At 48.9% G+C, this 16093-nt stretch overlaps 1 protein-coding gene and 1 long non-coding RNA gene across 3 annotated transcripts in view; one reads left to right on the top strand and one right to left on the bottom strand.

Moving 5' to 3' along the window:
* Window positions 1-16093, top strand: part of SAP30BP (SAP30 binding protein) — a 574361-nt gene that overhangs the window by 511997 nt on the left and 46271 nt on the right. The window lies entirely within an intron of this gene.
* LOC138581915 (uncharacterized) lies at window positions 10393-13440 on the bottom strand. The gene is made up of 3 exons (XR_011304869.1): window positions 13347-13440; window positions 13152-13234; window positions 10393-12129 (listed from the first exon to the last, which is right to left on the bottom strand). It is a non-coding gene; the product is annotated as an uncharacterized lncRNA (long non-coding RNA).

The following is a 16093-nucleotide window of genomic DNA, read 5'->3' as shown; positions in this document are numbered from 1 at the left end:
GAATCTTCCAGAAATGAGGATGGTAGCAAATAACTCTGCTCCCTGAATGGTCGTCTTCTGGCCCTCATCTGTTTCTTTGTCCTGCCACAGTGATGCCAGGCAGGGGTTTATGTACTCTTGGCTTGCTGCAGTCGTGTTACTGGCTACGGGCCATGGTTCCATCCCAAACCGTCCTGCTTCCATACAAGGGATGCTCCAAAGTATTCCTTTCGAGGGGATTGGGTCCTCCGACGTATTCCATATCTATGACATGTAATCACCACAGCTGTGCTGCTTCGGAAACTTTTTCGGCGTCTGCGTCCTGCGTCGATGACGTCGATGCGCCGTCGTCGAGGACCTCCTCCGACGTCCGACGTCATCCGATGTGATAAGTAGGACGCACGACGCCCATAGCCTCAGTTCCGTTTTTTCTGCGAACGTGTTGCTTCGTGTTTCTCGGTTTAAACGCCTCGACTCTTTGGAGTTCTGTTCTTCTCGGTTCTTCGAACCTGTTCGTTTGTGAAAATCCTTCGGGAGATGTCTAGGTTTCAAGAAGTGCGGGGAGTGTGGGTCCAAGATGTCGGTGACGGACTCGCACGACGCCTGCCTCTGGTGCCTCGGGGAGGCCCACGACACGGATGACTGTATCGACTGCCAGTCGCTCACCTCCAAAGCCTTACGCGAACGTCAGAAGAAGTTGTCGGTAGGTCGGGTGTCCAAGCCCCGGAAGTCGAAGTCTGCGGGGCTTTCGACGGATGATTCGAGGGGTGACTCTCCGTGTCATCGTCGGAAGTCTCGTGGGTCTCCTTCTAGGAGTCGGTCTCGCCACTCCTCAGCCTCTTCGAGGCATTCTCAGAAGCGCCGACACCGGTCGTCTTCCAGGTCCTCTTCGGAGGGCTCTGCCCGGCACGTCGCTTACCCCTCCAGCCGTGCGACGCCGGAGGAATGGGCTTCCTTCGGGAAGAAGATGTTGGCGATTCTTGAGTCGCAGGGTACTCAGCCGTCCGCGCCCCCGAGTGGGGTCGGTCGTGTGAGGTCGAGAGACACCGCTCGCAAGAGTGGTCGGCACGAGTCACGGGAGAGGTCCCGTTCGGACAAGGGGACTCGTTCTCGACGTACCCGTTCCAGGTCCCGGTCCTCGACGCGTTCGAGACCGTGTGCACCTGTGAGGTTTTCGAAGAAGGCATCGACGTCTGTGGCGTCGACGGGCTTTCTCGAGGCTCTGGCTCCGAGGAAGTCGTCGACGCTCAGGTCGTCGAGGGACACGCTCGGGGCTCCGGCCTCGAGGGCTGTGTCGACGCCGCCGATTCTGGAGGCGCTGCATCTGACGTCGACGCCGATTTCCTCGACGCCGATCCTCTCGGCGCCGTTGCCGGTTCTCTCGACGCTGGCGCCGATTCGCTCGACGCCATTGACGCCTTTCGTGTCGTTGGTACCCCAGGGCACGGGTGGACCCCTTAGGAAGGCTCTGGTTAAGAGCAAGCACTCTCGAGTGCCTTCTTTTTGCCACCTGGACTATATTTCAGAGGCGGATGAGGATTCTGATGGCCTGGTTCCTAGTCAGGTTCCGGATGAAATTGTCTCGGGCCATAGTCAGTTTGCCGAGTTGAGACAGTCACTGCATGATGCCAGTGGACTGGACACCTCTCCGGAGGTGGAGTTTTGTAGGCCTGAGCCTGGCTCTCATGCTGATTCCTCGTACAGGCGCCTTATGGCTAGGGTTTCTGAGTACTTGGGATGGTCTGCTCCCCCAGGGGAGTTTGTGCAGGATGATCTGACAGACATCCTTGATGTTGGTCCCCCAACTGACCCGGTTCTGCCGTTCCATATGGCTTTACAGAGAAGGGTGGCGGCGGCTTGGACTGCTCCGGAGAGTCTCCCGGTGGTGGGCAGATCCTTGTCGCGAAAATACCGTCCAGCCAGTGGCGACCCCTGCTACTTGACCAGGCACCCCACTCTGGAGAGTTTGGTGGTGCAGGCGGCCACGGCCCCGGCGAAGCAGGCGTCGTACCCTACCATCCCTCCTGATAGGGACGACAAACGTTTTGATGGCTGGGCGAAGAAAGTGTTTTCTTCTGGTGGTATGGCGCTTCAGGCGGCCAACTCCATTTGTGCCTTGTCGCGTTTCACGCACACTCTGTGGAACTGTGTTGCGTTAGCGGCTGAACATATTCCCGAAGGGGACGAACGGGATGGTTTCCTTGCTATGGTCCAGGATGGTAAGGATGCCATGTGTGAGTCCGTTCAGTCGGGTTTGGACTTAGCTGAATGCGTCAGTAGGTCCATGGCAGCGAGCACCGTGATACGCAGGTTTGCGTGGTTGCGGAAGTCGGGGTTTGCTCCTGATGTGCAGTCCCGGCTCCTCAACATGCCCTTTGACGGTGAACACCTTTTTGGCAGCAAGGCTGACGAGAGCCTTGAGAGGTTGCAGACCTCGAAAGCTGCAGCGAAGTCATTGGGCGCTGCAGTTCGCCAACCTCCGCCTTTTCGTCCTAGGGGACAGCAGTGGAGGGGTGGTTCCTTTCGCTATTACTCATCCTTCAGTAAAGCGAGAGGAGCTGGCAGTCAAAGAGGCCACCGTAGGAGTACCCGTGGTGCCAAGGCCGCTCGGGCAGTTGCCTCTTTGCCCTCAGGTAACGCCGCAGCCGCTCCCACTCAGTCGTGAGGCCATGTCCCATGGTTCGCTGGTTGGGGGAAGGCTGGCGCAGCATCTTGTAGAGTGGCAAGCCATTACTTCAGATGTGTGGGTTCTGGAGATCATAACCCACGGCTTCTGTCTTCCCTTTCGGCACAGGCCTCGCGACAATCCACCGGGAAACCTCTCTTTGCAGAGTCCGGATCCGCTCCTTGCGCAGGAAATTCAAGCCCTGCTGGAGAAAGGCGCCATAGAACTGGTGCCTGTAGCGGAGAGGAACAAGGGATAGTATTCCCCTTATTTTTTGATTTCGAAGAAGGACGGGGGATTGAGACCCATCATGGACTTGCGCGGTTTGAACAAACTCCTCAGGAAGGACAAGTTCAAGATGGTTACTCTCTCTCAAGTCCTCCAGGCCCTTCAGCTTCAGGACTGGTTGGTGTCACTCGACCTCAAGGATGCTTACTTCCATGTGCCGCTCCGTCCCAAGCACAAGAAGTACCTGAGGTTCGCAGTTGGCGACTCGCACTTTCAGTTTCGGGTCCTGCCGTTCGGATTGACCTCCGCCCCGAGGGTTTTCACCAAACTCATGGTGGTGGTGGCAGCGCATCTCAGGCAAGGGGGATTCACGTCTACCCCTACCTGGACGATTGGTTGATCAGGGGGAGCTCTCCCGAGCAAGTCCTGGATCATCTATCGGTCACCTGTCGCTCCCTTCACAGGCTGGGCTTCTCCCTCAATTTAAAGAAGTCCCATTTGACGCCAACACAGCGGCTCCAGTACATCGGAGCAGTGCTCGACACTTCCCTGGGGCAGTGTTTTCCTCCCCAGGTGAGGGCTCTTCACATTCAGCAGATGGTGCACAAGTTTCAGCATGCCCAGACGCTCCCAGCGTTCGAGTTCTTGAGGTTGCTCGGCCTCATGGCATCCTGCATTCTTCTGGTGCCAGAGGCTCGCCTGCGGATGAGATCTTTGCAGTGGGCACTCAAGACGCAATGGTCGCAGTCCTCCGGCAGGATGTCGGACTCTATTCAGGTGCCGTCCTCGGTCGCCCGGGACCTTCTGTGGTGGGCCGTCGAAGGCAACTTGATGAAGGGGGCTCCATTTTGGCTTCCCTGGCCGGAGGTGACGATCGTGACGGATGCATCCCTCACGGGATGGGGAGCTCATGCCAACGGGCTGACAGTCAGCGGTCGTTGGTCTCCGTCGGAGTCCAGACTCCATATCAATCTGTTGGAGCTGAGGGCCGTCAGGCTAGCCCTGAAGGCTTTTCTGCCGTCTGTGCGAGGGAAGAATGTCCTGATCCTGACGGACAACACAGTGGCCATGCACTACCTCAAGAAAAAGGGGGGGGCAGGGTCACTTCCTCTGTGCAGGGAGGCGATGCAGCTCGAGTTCTGGGCCATCCAGCAGGAAGTTTCGATCTCGGCAGTTCATCTGGCCGGAGCCGAAAACATGACGGCGGACGCTCTGAGCAGGCAGAGCGCGATCTCTCACGAGTGGGAGTTGGCTCAGGAGATTCTCCTGGAGATCTTCGCCCTTTGGGGGACCCCTCAAGTGGATCTCTTCGCCTCCAGTGTCAACCGGAAGTGCGAAAGGTTTTGCTTGCGGGAATTTCCTCCAAAAGGAGCCTTAGGAGACGCGTTCGTGGTGGAGTGGTCATTCCTGCTGCTGTACGCGTTTCCTCCAGTCGCCGTCATCCCGCAAGTGCTGCGGAGGTTACGGAAGTTCGGTTCCCGGATGATCCTCATTGCCCCGGCGTGGGCTCGGAGGACGTGGTACCCGGACCTTCTCGACTTATCCATCTGCCCTCCACGTCGTCTTCCCTACCGAGACGATCTGCTCTCACGGGAGGGGGGTCAGGTTCTCCATCCAGAGGTCAGATCCCTCAACCTTCACGCTTGGCTTCTGAAAGGTTGAGGTATAAGGATTGGGACCTCCCTGAGGACGTGATGGAGGTGTTGCTTTCGGCCCGAAGGCCAGCAACTAAGTCTCTGTACCGTTGCCGTTGGCGTAAGTTCTGCGACTGGTGCAGAGTTCAGAATGTGGATCCTTTTGCATGTGACATCCCCATGGTTCTGTCCTTTTTACTTTCTTTGGCCCACAGGGGCTTGCAAGTGGGTACCGTTAAGGGTTACCTGGCGGCGCTGTCCATCTTTAAGCGCTCGTCTGAAGAATGTTCTTACTTTAAAATCCCTTTGATTTCACAGTTCCTGAAAGGGCTCACTAATGTGTTCCCTCCGTCACCTTTCCTGGTGCCCGGTTGGGATTTAAACCTTGTTCTTAAGTTTCTTATGGGTGCTCCGTTTGAGCCTTTACATTCTTGCCCTTTGAGGCTGTTAAATCTGAAAACTGTGTTTTTAGTTGCGGTTACTTGCGCTCGCAGAGTGAGCGAGTTACAGGCACTTTCAGTTAAGCCTCCCTTCACTGTATTTCACAAGGACAGGGTTGTCCTTAGAGTTCGTCCTTCTTTTCTTCCGAAGGTAGTGACGGAATTTCATTTGGCCCAGAAGGTTGTTCTTCCGGCATTCTATCCTCCTCTGCATCCTGGTAAGGAAGAGGAGAGGCTCCATAGGCTTGATCCTAGGAGAGCTTTAAGCTTTTATGTTTCACGCATGTCCCGGGTCAGAGTGGATGATCAACTCTTTATTGGTTACGCTGGGAAGCGTTTGGGGCAAGCTGTGACGAAACAGACTTTGTCTCGCTGGATTATTTTGGCCATCTCGGAGTGCTACCGCTTGGCGGGTAAGGACCCACCGGCTGGCTTGCGAGCCCATTCTACCAGGGGTATGGCTGCGTCTACTGCCCTGCAGAGGGGTGTTCCTATTCGCAACATCTGTGATGCAGCCACCTGGGCTTCAGTACATACATTTGTACGTCACTATTCCCTCGAGTCCATCCGAGCACAGGATCTGGCCTTTGGCAAGGCGGTCCTTTGCTCTGCTATTTGATTGGCTATTCTAAATTTTGTTTCTAAATTCTTTCCCTACTCCTTGCTTTGGTACTGCTTTGGGAGTCTGTCATAGATATGGAATACGTCGGAGGACCCAATCCCCTCGAAGAACAAGTTACTTTCTTACCTGGTAACGTTCTTTCGATGGGATGGTCCGACGACGTATTCCATATCGCTCCCGCCCTGCCTTCCCCGCTGCAGAATTTCTTTTGCGATTGCAGCTTACGTTCCGCAAGGCTTTGCGTCTGACTGGCAGTTGACTTATGTCACACGTTCTGGGGGAAAAAACTACAACTGAGGCTATGGGCGTCGTGCGTCCTACTTATCACATCGGATGACGTCGGAGGAGGTCCTCGACGATGGCGCATCGACGTCATCGACGCAGGACGCAGACGCCGAAAAAGTTTCCGAAGCAGCACAGCTGTGGTGATTACATGTCAGAGATATGGAATACGTCGTCGGACCATCCCATCGAAAGAACGTTACCAGGTAAGAAAGTAACTTGTTCTTCTTGATCGTCAGCGATTTCTGTCAGGACATGCTACTCTACATATTGCTACATCACATAGAAACACACTGCAGCCCTGCAGACTTTTGCAAACCTTGAGACCTAGCCCAAGGAAAAGCTAAACATTTTTTATACCCAATTTTCATTAATTCTATCCATATCCTACTCATGTTTTTATCTGATCCTATCATCTCCTTTAAACCTTATTTTCATAATTCTGCATTTTGTGCATGAGCATGTAAAATCCATTTTAGCCTGCATGGGCTCGTGGCAGACGGCAGACAGCTGTTAAGTCACGTGTGCTCTGCCAGTGCTAGCCTTAGTGATGTAACACCGCATGAGGACTACGATCCATTTTTAGCACAGGCCACATTCCTTCTGGGACGGAGCTTGCCTCCTCTATAACACCTAAGCTTTAACATTGGACTAGGACCTGTCATTACAAATGCATTCAGCTAATAGTTAATTGTTGCTTATATTTAAACAATAACTGCCTTCTTTAGTGTCTGCCCCTGTCTGTGTATGTGATTATATTTGCATGAAAAAGCCTTCCCAGAGCCCACTTCCTCCATTATAGTGCCTAACAGAAGTCTTACATAATTCTAATGCGCTGGGGTGCGAGAGGACCATAGTTCGTTCCCAACATTGGCTTTACTTACTTTGTTTCAGCTTTCCAATTGACACTGAAGAGTGTCCCGGAAATAGCCCTCGAGTCCCCTATGCGCATGTCGGCCCGAAGGATGAGAAACCAGAGATGCCAGTCGCTGGTTGGCCAACCCCTAGGTGGACTGGTGCATTCCACGTATGTGAGCAGATATTCTTAGACAACCGTTCAAACCCTGTCCAGCTGATGTCTTTGCAGATGCAGGTGCCTCATCACTGGACAAGGTTGACTAATGATAAATAACCAGCTGTGCTTACGTCATTAGTGACAACACAACATAGTAACATTAGTCATAAAGTAAATTTGCATCCATGTACAAAGTTACGCATACACACACGAAGAACCTTCATACATCGTTCTATAGATGGAGGACAGATGCATATACATACTGTCAGAAGCCTTTCCTTTTCACTAGCCAAACACAAACGCACAAGTCACACAGAGCAAGCTTGCAACCTCTTTATTGCAACTAACCATATGGAACTACAGGGCCTTATAAGGAACCTGGGAGAGCGAGTACTACTAACCGCTAAAGAAAATAATACAATATATATAGGGAAACCATAGAATGACTGCAGTGAATTCACATGAAGCCACAGGCCTCCAACTAAGGGATGAAGAGGTGCAGACGCTGCATTGCGAAGCACAGAAGCCAGTACTCACCGCCAAGGACCAGGGCGGGTAGAACATTCCTGGCTCCCAGGGCAGGGAGCCACCTGCAAAATAACATAACATAACAAAATCCTCACTACTTGCAGACCGAAAAGCTCAGTTTTGTTGCCCTCACCCACGTGACTCGTCCGAGCCGAATAGCCGTGTTGGGAAGAGAAGCTGTTCCCAGCGAAGACATACTTGATACATGTGTTGTCCACCAAACATTGCAACTGGCAGGCACTCTCCCAGGCTTAGGTGGCTATACCAGTGGCAACAGTAGGGACAGTCTTTCTCATTACATTGAAAAGTTACACACAGCGCTGTGAACAGAACAAGGCCCCAGGCCTGCAGAAGCCCGCTCCAGCCAATCAGGGTGCCTGAATATAGGGGTGCTGTGAGGATGCAAGGGCCAATTGTAGTTCTGTGACCCTGCAACAATGTAATAGATCATTTTTGGGGAAGTCTCAGACTAACCCACTTGACATGGGAAGACCAATCAAACAACACATGTAGTGGACTTCTATAGGTATTACTACCCAAGCTAACCAATGGGTTCAGTTCTTGGGCTTATTGTGAAGGGTTGGGAGTTGTGACGTCATTACGGGATAAAAGCTTGTGAGCAGGCTCAGGAGCTGTGATTGCTGGACTTTTGTATTTCCTGTATGATCCCTGTCTGTCTGGAAAAATAAGACTGTTCTGTTTTTACCCCATGGGGGACTCCTCCGTCATTGCCAGGGGATGGTATGATGGGCCTTGGATACTCTGCTAAGCGGTGACTTTGTAGCGCAAACCGTAGGCCCTCCGCCATACCTTTACAACACTCTCCTCACATCTTTCATTACTTTGTCTTCCTGCTCCAACCACCCACATGCTACTGAGTCTCTTTCTTGTTGTCTGAAACTCACCCCTGTTGCGCAGCGCTGGCGAGGAGGTTCTCATGATCAGGTCAGAATCTTACCACCTGCCCCTGAGACGGCCCTGGGACCGGCCTGCATCCCCGGGGAACGAGCACTGGCCAGGACACAGCCAACACCCTGCAGCACGCTTCGCTCTGTGATAAGGGAAATTCGTAGAAATGTGCTAATTCCCTTCTACCTTGGAGACCCCCAGCTCTTTTGCTGGACTTTAGGGCTTTTCATTTTCATCCTGAAGAGGGACCTTCTTCCCACTCTCCCATGCACTTTTATTTAATTTGAACATTGTGTTTCTTTTGGTTTTGGAGTCTGACAAATTCCATAGGCATCATCTTTTTAAATCGTGACACACAGCACCCTCAGTGCAGTGTCACTGAGAAATCCTTTGGATTTTAAATACCTTCTCTTAGATAATTACTGTTTCCAAGAGTAGTAAAGTGAAATTGACTTTCCCTACATTTTCCTCTTTAAAGACCCAGCACACACTATCTTACAATAGGATGCTGGAGGGGTTACCTAGTATCCCCCTTGTCTAACTTCTTGTGTAACATTTTTGTTACGCTTTCTACAATTAATGGCTGGTGGCAGTGGTTTAGTTTTTCCTACCATTGTGTGTTTTTACCACGGGCTGCGTTCGCAGCTGCAGTATAGCACCCATGGGTACCCATTTTGTCAAAATGGCCCTGGTCTTCTTTTTTCACCATTTCTTGTTGGAAAGGTCCTTCTTGAGAATTACTCTGTGCTCCAAACCAGGTTTGGTCCCTTGTTAGTTTTGTGTTTGGCGAGATTCACTGGTGAAGCCCGCCTCTGGCTCCAACGTGTCTGACAGGGCAGGAAGCCAGGGAGGTTCCCGAAACTCCCTGTGCTTAGTCTCCTTGGTTACAGACTCCTTGGTTAGAGTCTGACAAATGCACCCAAAGGTGATTGGCCGGTTGACTGTCCTTGGAGGAAAGTCACCCTCCTGTGAGTGACAGCTAGACTGCGAATGAATGGGAGAAAGCTGCATAAAAGGTGAGGTCTTTTGCAAGGAAGGTTGAGTCGACCACTGGATGAAGGAACCGAAGAGAAACTGGAATAGAAGCTTGCTGCACCTCCTGGACCCTTGGATTGCCTGGTGAAACCCTGCTGCAGTGCTGAAGCTCCTATTTCGACATTGCCTAGAGAAGCCCAGAAAGGACGACTTCTCTCCTTGGGTTGGTGGGACCAATCGACCCCAAGACGAACTCGACTGAAACCCTCTCTCTGCTGGTTGTACTTCCATTGCTGCTGCAGGAACCGAGTGCCAGGGACAGAAACACCAGAATTGAGAGCATCGTTTTTAACCCAGACCCGAGCTCCAGGAAGATCCTCCGGACTCCCTCGAAGCAGCGCTGACCAAGCCTGAGCCACCTCAACAGAGTGCTGGACCCCAGAAGCAAGGAAAGCCCACAAGGTATCCAAGAACCGCAGTGGTGCTATTAGCAAGAAGCTGAACCCACGTAGTGCCGCTGATCTGAACTGTGCCCATTGCTGCCGCCGACCTTCGAATCGTAGTGCAGGAGTCCCCAGACGTCGTCCTTCTTGTCCCCACGACTGAGGCCCAGGAACAAAGGGATCTGCAGGAACTACAACAGGAACGGAAGCCAGCTTCAACCATTTCTTCAGACCTAAGGTACTGTGAACGTAGGGGTATTTACCTCTTGCGTAGCTTGCTTGCTCTCAGTTGAGACTTGAATTTGCTGCCTTTTGCAGAGTTGCTTGCAGCTGGCCCCTCAAAAGCCTCCCAGCTTGTGGCTCAACAGTGATTTATTTTTTTTTAAAAAACTCTAACATTGTGCAAGACCTTTTACCTACCTTCAAGAAGGACCCCAGCTCCCCTAGACTTTGCTCAATTGACATTGGCTGTGCTGGCTCCCCGAAGACTCTTCTAACTTCTGACTTTGTGTTTAACTGTCCCTCCAAAAAGACATACATACTGAGGGTGGTCATTCCCTTAAGTACAATTGTAGGCAATACAAAAGGACACACCCCAGTAGGGAATGAGACCAGGAGAAAGGTTGTGAGGAAAGTAAAGTTTTTATAGAGATAAATGCATGCAGAGGACTCTGTTGCCTCGAGTGCGCTCTGACCAACAATACAGAATAAAGTACATTATATGCTTTAGAATTGTCACTAGTGACGATTCTCTATAGGTACACCCAGTGCATTGGGATTGGTGGACAACATGGTTACAGTATGGGCTGGCTCCACATGATTGGCTGGTGCAGGGCTGTTGCTTCGAGCGTCACATGGTCAGCTGGGCTCATCTGGGTGGTGTGAAGGTCAGGTCGGTTCCACGAGAAGGTCATTCTGCCTAAGCTAAGCTGCATGCATCCTGATATGCAATGAATAATACAGAATATAAGCCATATACTACTAGTATGTGGGGTCACCTATAAATTGAAGACACATGTTTACACATTCCTGCCTCAGGCCTTTGTAGTCGTGAAGGGTACGAGGGTCTTGCCCCCCCCCAGGTGCGTTATCAGGGGGCTTGATCTAAGCTCCATTTGCCATGGTGCCCCAGTACTTGAGAGAGTGGATTGATAGGTGTTGGTTTTAGGCAGGATATCTGATGACCGGAGTGAGACCAGTTATATTGGGGCACTCTAGGGTGGGGAAGGGTCGCACTTCCGCTACATCAAAGAAACCATGGAGAGGCAAAAGGTTGAACCGGCAATAACTTCCAAAGGTGGGGGTGAGAGGAGCCATAGCAGGTTTGTGGAGACGAATGGGCCACAATTGAAATGAATATCCGGTCACACGCAGGGCAATGAGCTCAGAGGAAGGATAAAAGAATACAGTTTCTGTTTGCACCCATTCACGCCAGAGCATCCGTGAGAAAGAACCCTGGGTGGCTCATATATGGGAGGATGAGGTGGGGGGGCTTATCTGTGTTTGTGGCGCTGCAACAGGGGAGAGGAGGCTTCACAGGGCTCGGGACGGTTTAGTCCAAAAATTGAGTTGAATTGTGCACAAAATGGAGTCCTAATGTGTCTTGCAGTAGCCCCACTTCTACTGTAGTCAGGGAAGGGCAAGGAGGATGTCTCCCCACTATTGCATGAGTATTAAGTCTCTTGTGCTGAATGTACGGGGGGCAAATGGACCCTTCCTCCCTTACAATACTTTACTTGTATAGCTGTGAAAGGGTTCATCTACATTGCATTGGGGGGGTGAAGGGGGTTCAAAAGGGCTTACCTGTTTGAGAAACTTGTTAACCATTATTTTCTTCCCTAATCTTTTCCTTTTTGCCACAACTTCAGTATTACCATTTAAGTGTGAAAAGTGATATATAAATGTCCAGTGACTTAGCTATTGAAGTCAACTCAGGGTGAAATCTGTTTGCCATCCCAAAAGGTTATCTATTTACTTTATTGAACTGAAGGAGTGTATTTTGAAGTGTATTTTTATTGTTGCCAATTGCTCCCTTCTAAAGAAGGCTTATTTTAAAACTGACTGTTAAATGAATAAATAATTATTTCATCAAGAAACCTTGAGTATGTGTTACTTGTCATTGTGAAACTCTATGTTGCAACACTACAGCTCACATTGACCCCTCTTGAGATAAGCCTGGCTTTTCAGTCAAACTACCAACTTGTGTAGTACAGGCCTATACCAAAGGTTGGGTTACCTATTGCCAAGAGGACAAGACTGGTGTAGTCTCCCACAGGGTTACTACATACAATGTTGCCTAACACTCTGGCTCCCTGGAGAAATGGCTTCTCGCCACGCTGCAACTCCTCTGACACACCATGTCAGCGTCTTGGCGTCCCGCTCTCCTCCAGCTCTTCCAGGCTTCTCTGGCTGCACCAAAAGATCAAAAAGCGTGGTCACACGGGCAAATACTGGTATCAAAAGAATAAACCAGGGAATTTCGACTCAATGTGCAAACAATAGGGGATAGGCTCGGTCAGTGAAAATTACGTATTCATATTTTATGAATCAATTACATACCATGATAAAATAATTACGATGGAACATAATAAATCTTAAAACTAATACATGTTAAAATCATCCAGTTTTGGTACTGCCTAAAACTGAGGTAGTAAATCTATTTCGGGAGAGTACACTTTATAGGATACTGGACATTTTGAACTAAGCCCTATTATGTATGCCCTGCTGCAGTCCGGGTTAATAGTTGTAATCCTCTCAAATTATACTATTCATAAATAAGAGTACCCCCAAAAAAATGTTCATAGTACAAATAAGTACAAATATTCATAAAGTACTGTATCAGCAGTCGGAGACGAGCAGCACACATTGCTAAATGTCAAGTTGTACTGTTGATAAATGAATAGTATCAAAAACTCTCAGTGCAAATAATCAGTGTTGTATCAGTGATAAAAAAAATACACAGCAAAAAATGCTAAATGTCGACTACTAGTACCTTGTATAGTCTTGATAGATAGATATAGATATATATCCCCATCCATATCCATACCAAGGTATCAGATTAATCTGTAGTTTCGACAAAAATAATTGTCTAGTTCAAGCCCATCAACAAGAGAGGAGCGAACTGACAATCTTCTTCATCAGGACATGCACACAACTGGTTTTTAAACAATCGATGTAAAAAAGCATATAAAAAACTTATTTAACGTCTTGGCTTGCTCATTTCAAAATAATGAGGTAATCCTCATCTTGGATCGTTTTTCAGTCCTCTTAGTCACTAAAACATTCAAGGAACTATAAAGACACAACAAACACATTGTTAAAAAGACTAACCGAGCCGAGCAACCCCATGTTGCAGAATGAAGTTCGCAAAAATGATAATTATTAACTTAACGGGGCATCTGTTCAAAGTACCAGATGCCAAATCAAGTCACCTTATGACGTCCGGGTGGAGGTTCGAATAATAAATACACAATCCAACCGCCATGTAAATGGGGCAGACACAGGAATAGTCAATCTGCGGAGACATAACAACGGGACTGGAATTAGAAACATTCCTACTTCCCCCAAAAATGGCTGTAAACCTGAATGGCAAAGACACATAGTAAAAGAAAAAAGACTGGACATACCTCCATAGATATAGTGAGGGGCACATCCGATCTTGGTGTGGGTCCCCATAAAATGTGTCTGACGATGCGGTGTAAGAAAGCCAGAATCCATCCTCTTGTCAAGGGCTGGGCATGATTAACAGCCTATCGGAGGAAAATTGAAAATACAAACTGTTTAAGAGGCTGCTTGAAACAGACGGGCCCTTAAATGACCCCTCGTAATATCCTAAAGCAATAGTATACAAAGATACTTTTGCTATTAACAACCCAAAATGCATGTAGAGCCAAGACGCCCCAAACAAATATATCAGAGATGCTGAATGAAAAGGCCCTTGGTATGCAGACTTAATAGATTGTACTAGCGAGATAGAGCATGCCTCCTAAATTGAACACATTAAGAACCCACATAACTGATGAACAATGGACCGAGGATAAATATAGTGAGGAAATAATCTAATCAATTAGCTGGGCCATGACCACCTGTAATCGAAAACCGGGGTAGTATGAGATGGAAAAGAAGTTGGCCCATCTCAAGCTAAATACAGTAGTACATGCTGACCGCTTCATAATACAGACAGGGCTGTCCTGTAACGAAAGCTGAACCTCAACGACCCGCGAGCGCATGTGAAATTTGCGCATGTCGGTGTGTTCTATTACCTGAAACGATAACCGGATATTGCGTCCAAAGGGGCAGCTAGCCGTCCGGTCGAGCAAGATCACAAACGCAGGGCGACGCGTGGCTTATTTCAAATGAAGGCTGAATGCTGTGAGGCAACGTAAACCGGTAATGGTCAATAGTCTCCTGCTGGGAGAAAGACATAGAAATGGGACTTGGGTGTCTGAGTCAGAAACCAATGATCATACCAAGACCAAGCGAAAACAATAATAGTAGAAATTCCCTGCAGCATCAAATTGCGAGCCCTGCTGGGGGCTACCACTGTGGAACGCAGGTACAGCAGAAATGCACCAGCATAAACAATAATTCAGTTACAACATACCGCAATTCTAACTTTATTATAATTGCATAGTAGCGTGCAGTTAAAGAAATGGTGGATAAAGAAATGGGACTGGAACAATCTCGTCCCTCAAAACTAAATAGCCCATCCATAGTTGTAATAGAGCATAATCCGAATAGTAGCTGGAATGGAAAGGGTGTATATAGGAAATTGAGCCACTCAAACAATGGACACTTGACTAAAGTAGCTAACTAGCAGACAGCGTATATTATATTTGTGTCTAAGGATAGTTTACAGATGTTCTATGGTACACAATGGAGCCATTCATCTTGATGGTTAAGGCCCATCTGGTAGCTGAGAGTATTGTACATCCACCATTGTTCGCGTTGGGCCAGTCTCAGTGCTGTATTCAATGGATCCGTTCCAAAAACCTGTTCGATGGCCCACCATTTGAAGTCGTCGCAGTGGTGGTTACTTTTTCAAATAATGTGCCACTAGGGGCGATGTAAGTGTTTTCGTCTGAATTTTGGACTTATGTTAAGATATTATTTTTACCGGTCTGGCTGTTTTGCCAATATAGGTTTTCAAGCATGGGCAAATCCCATTCTCCGGCTGCACCTTCCTGCTCCCTGGCCTCCATGTTCGAACCAGCAACCCCAGCTTGCTCATTTTCCTTGGCAGAACCCCTCCTTTTAGATCTGAATTGAGTCAAGTGGAGTCAGGTGTGTAGTTAAGGTGGAGTGCCTGACCTTGCCTTACTCCATTAATGGGACAGCTTAATGTAAAGTGTAGTAAGGCTCTTCCTTCCTCCAAATGTTATTCCTATGGGTAATCCTCACTACTCTTGGTCGTCTTTTCCCCGTCCCAGTACATGTTGGAAATGGGGAGGGGGAGACGGGGCAAAATGAAATTGATATTTAGGGGCCAGACCATTATAAGGTGATTGACAGAGGAAAGAGGGGAGTCCCCTTGCCCCTTTTATATATATCTGGGGTTATTCCCTTTCTCTCTGGCCTAAACCAGGTAAAGACACATAGGTGTTGAGGTTAAAGCTGTGCGTTTGTCTTATCTGGCCCTCCTCCTTGTACGTTTGTTCTGATGTGGTATTTCCACCTCCCTCTTGGATTAGGGACAATGGTACCTGTATAGCCCATGGAGGCTTCCGGGATTTCCTCCTCGCCTGCCATCCCGTTAGAATAACATGTCTCACCTGGGATACGCCCACGGGAACAACCCGTACTCCCCTACCCAGGTAATTCTCACTCGTCGGGTTGGGATCCAAGAACAATGACCCTCCCCTGGCCACCTGAATAGAGGATTCTCGGGGTCTACATGGGAGAATACCCCTAGGTTTCTCACACAAGTCAGTAGATTAGGGGAAAGTTACCCGAGATTACATATTCATGGACAAATAACAGTATTTATGGTGAACATCCAGCCCATTTGAAAGAAACACAATAGGGATCTAGAGAATTGAAATATATTACAGTGACAGATGATAGTAAGACCAGTATATACAAATGGTCCAGCGTGCATAACTGCACATTATAAGCATTTGTGTAAGTGGATGGTCCATAAATACTACTCGTGCTAAGCTGATGCAGTGTACACATTGTTGTAGTCATTCACTTGAGTGAGAACTGCAGTACATGTTCACATTCTAATACCGAACATAATAGAACATCAATTAGAGGTGGTGACTTTACGAGATCTGTATCTGGAAATGTTTGCGATCAACTGGTCAAAGCGGAGAAACGGACATCGAAACAACCTGTCCTCCATAAATGAAAAAATTGTACTTTCCCTTGCCTA

Source organism: Ambystoma mexicanum, chromosome 3q (genome assembly GCF_040938575.1).
Source record: "Ambystoma mexicanum isolate Mex_15411 chromosome 3q, UKY_AmexF1_1, whole genome shotgun sequence".
NCBI lineage: Eukaryota > Metazoa > Chordata > Amphibia > Caudata > Ambystomatidae > Ambystoma > Ambystoma mexicanum.
This window is presented reverse-complemented; position numbering and strand designations above follow the sequence as displayed.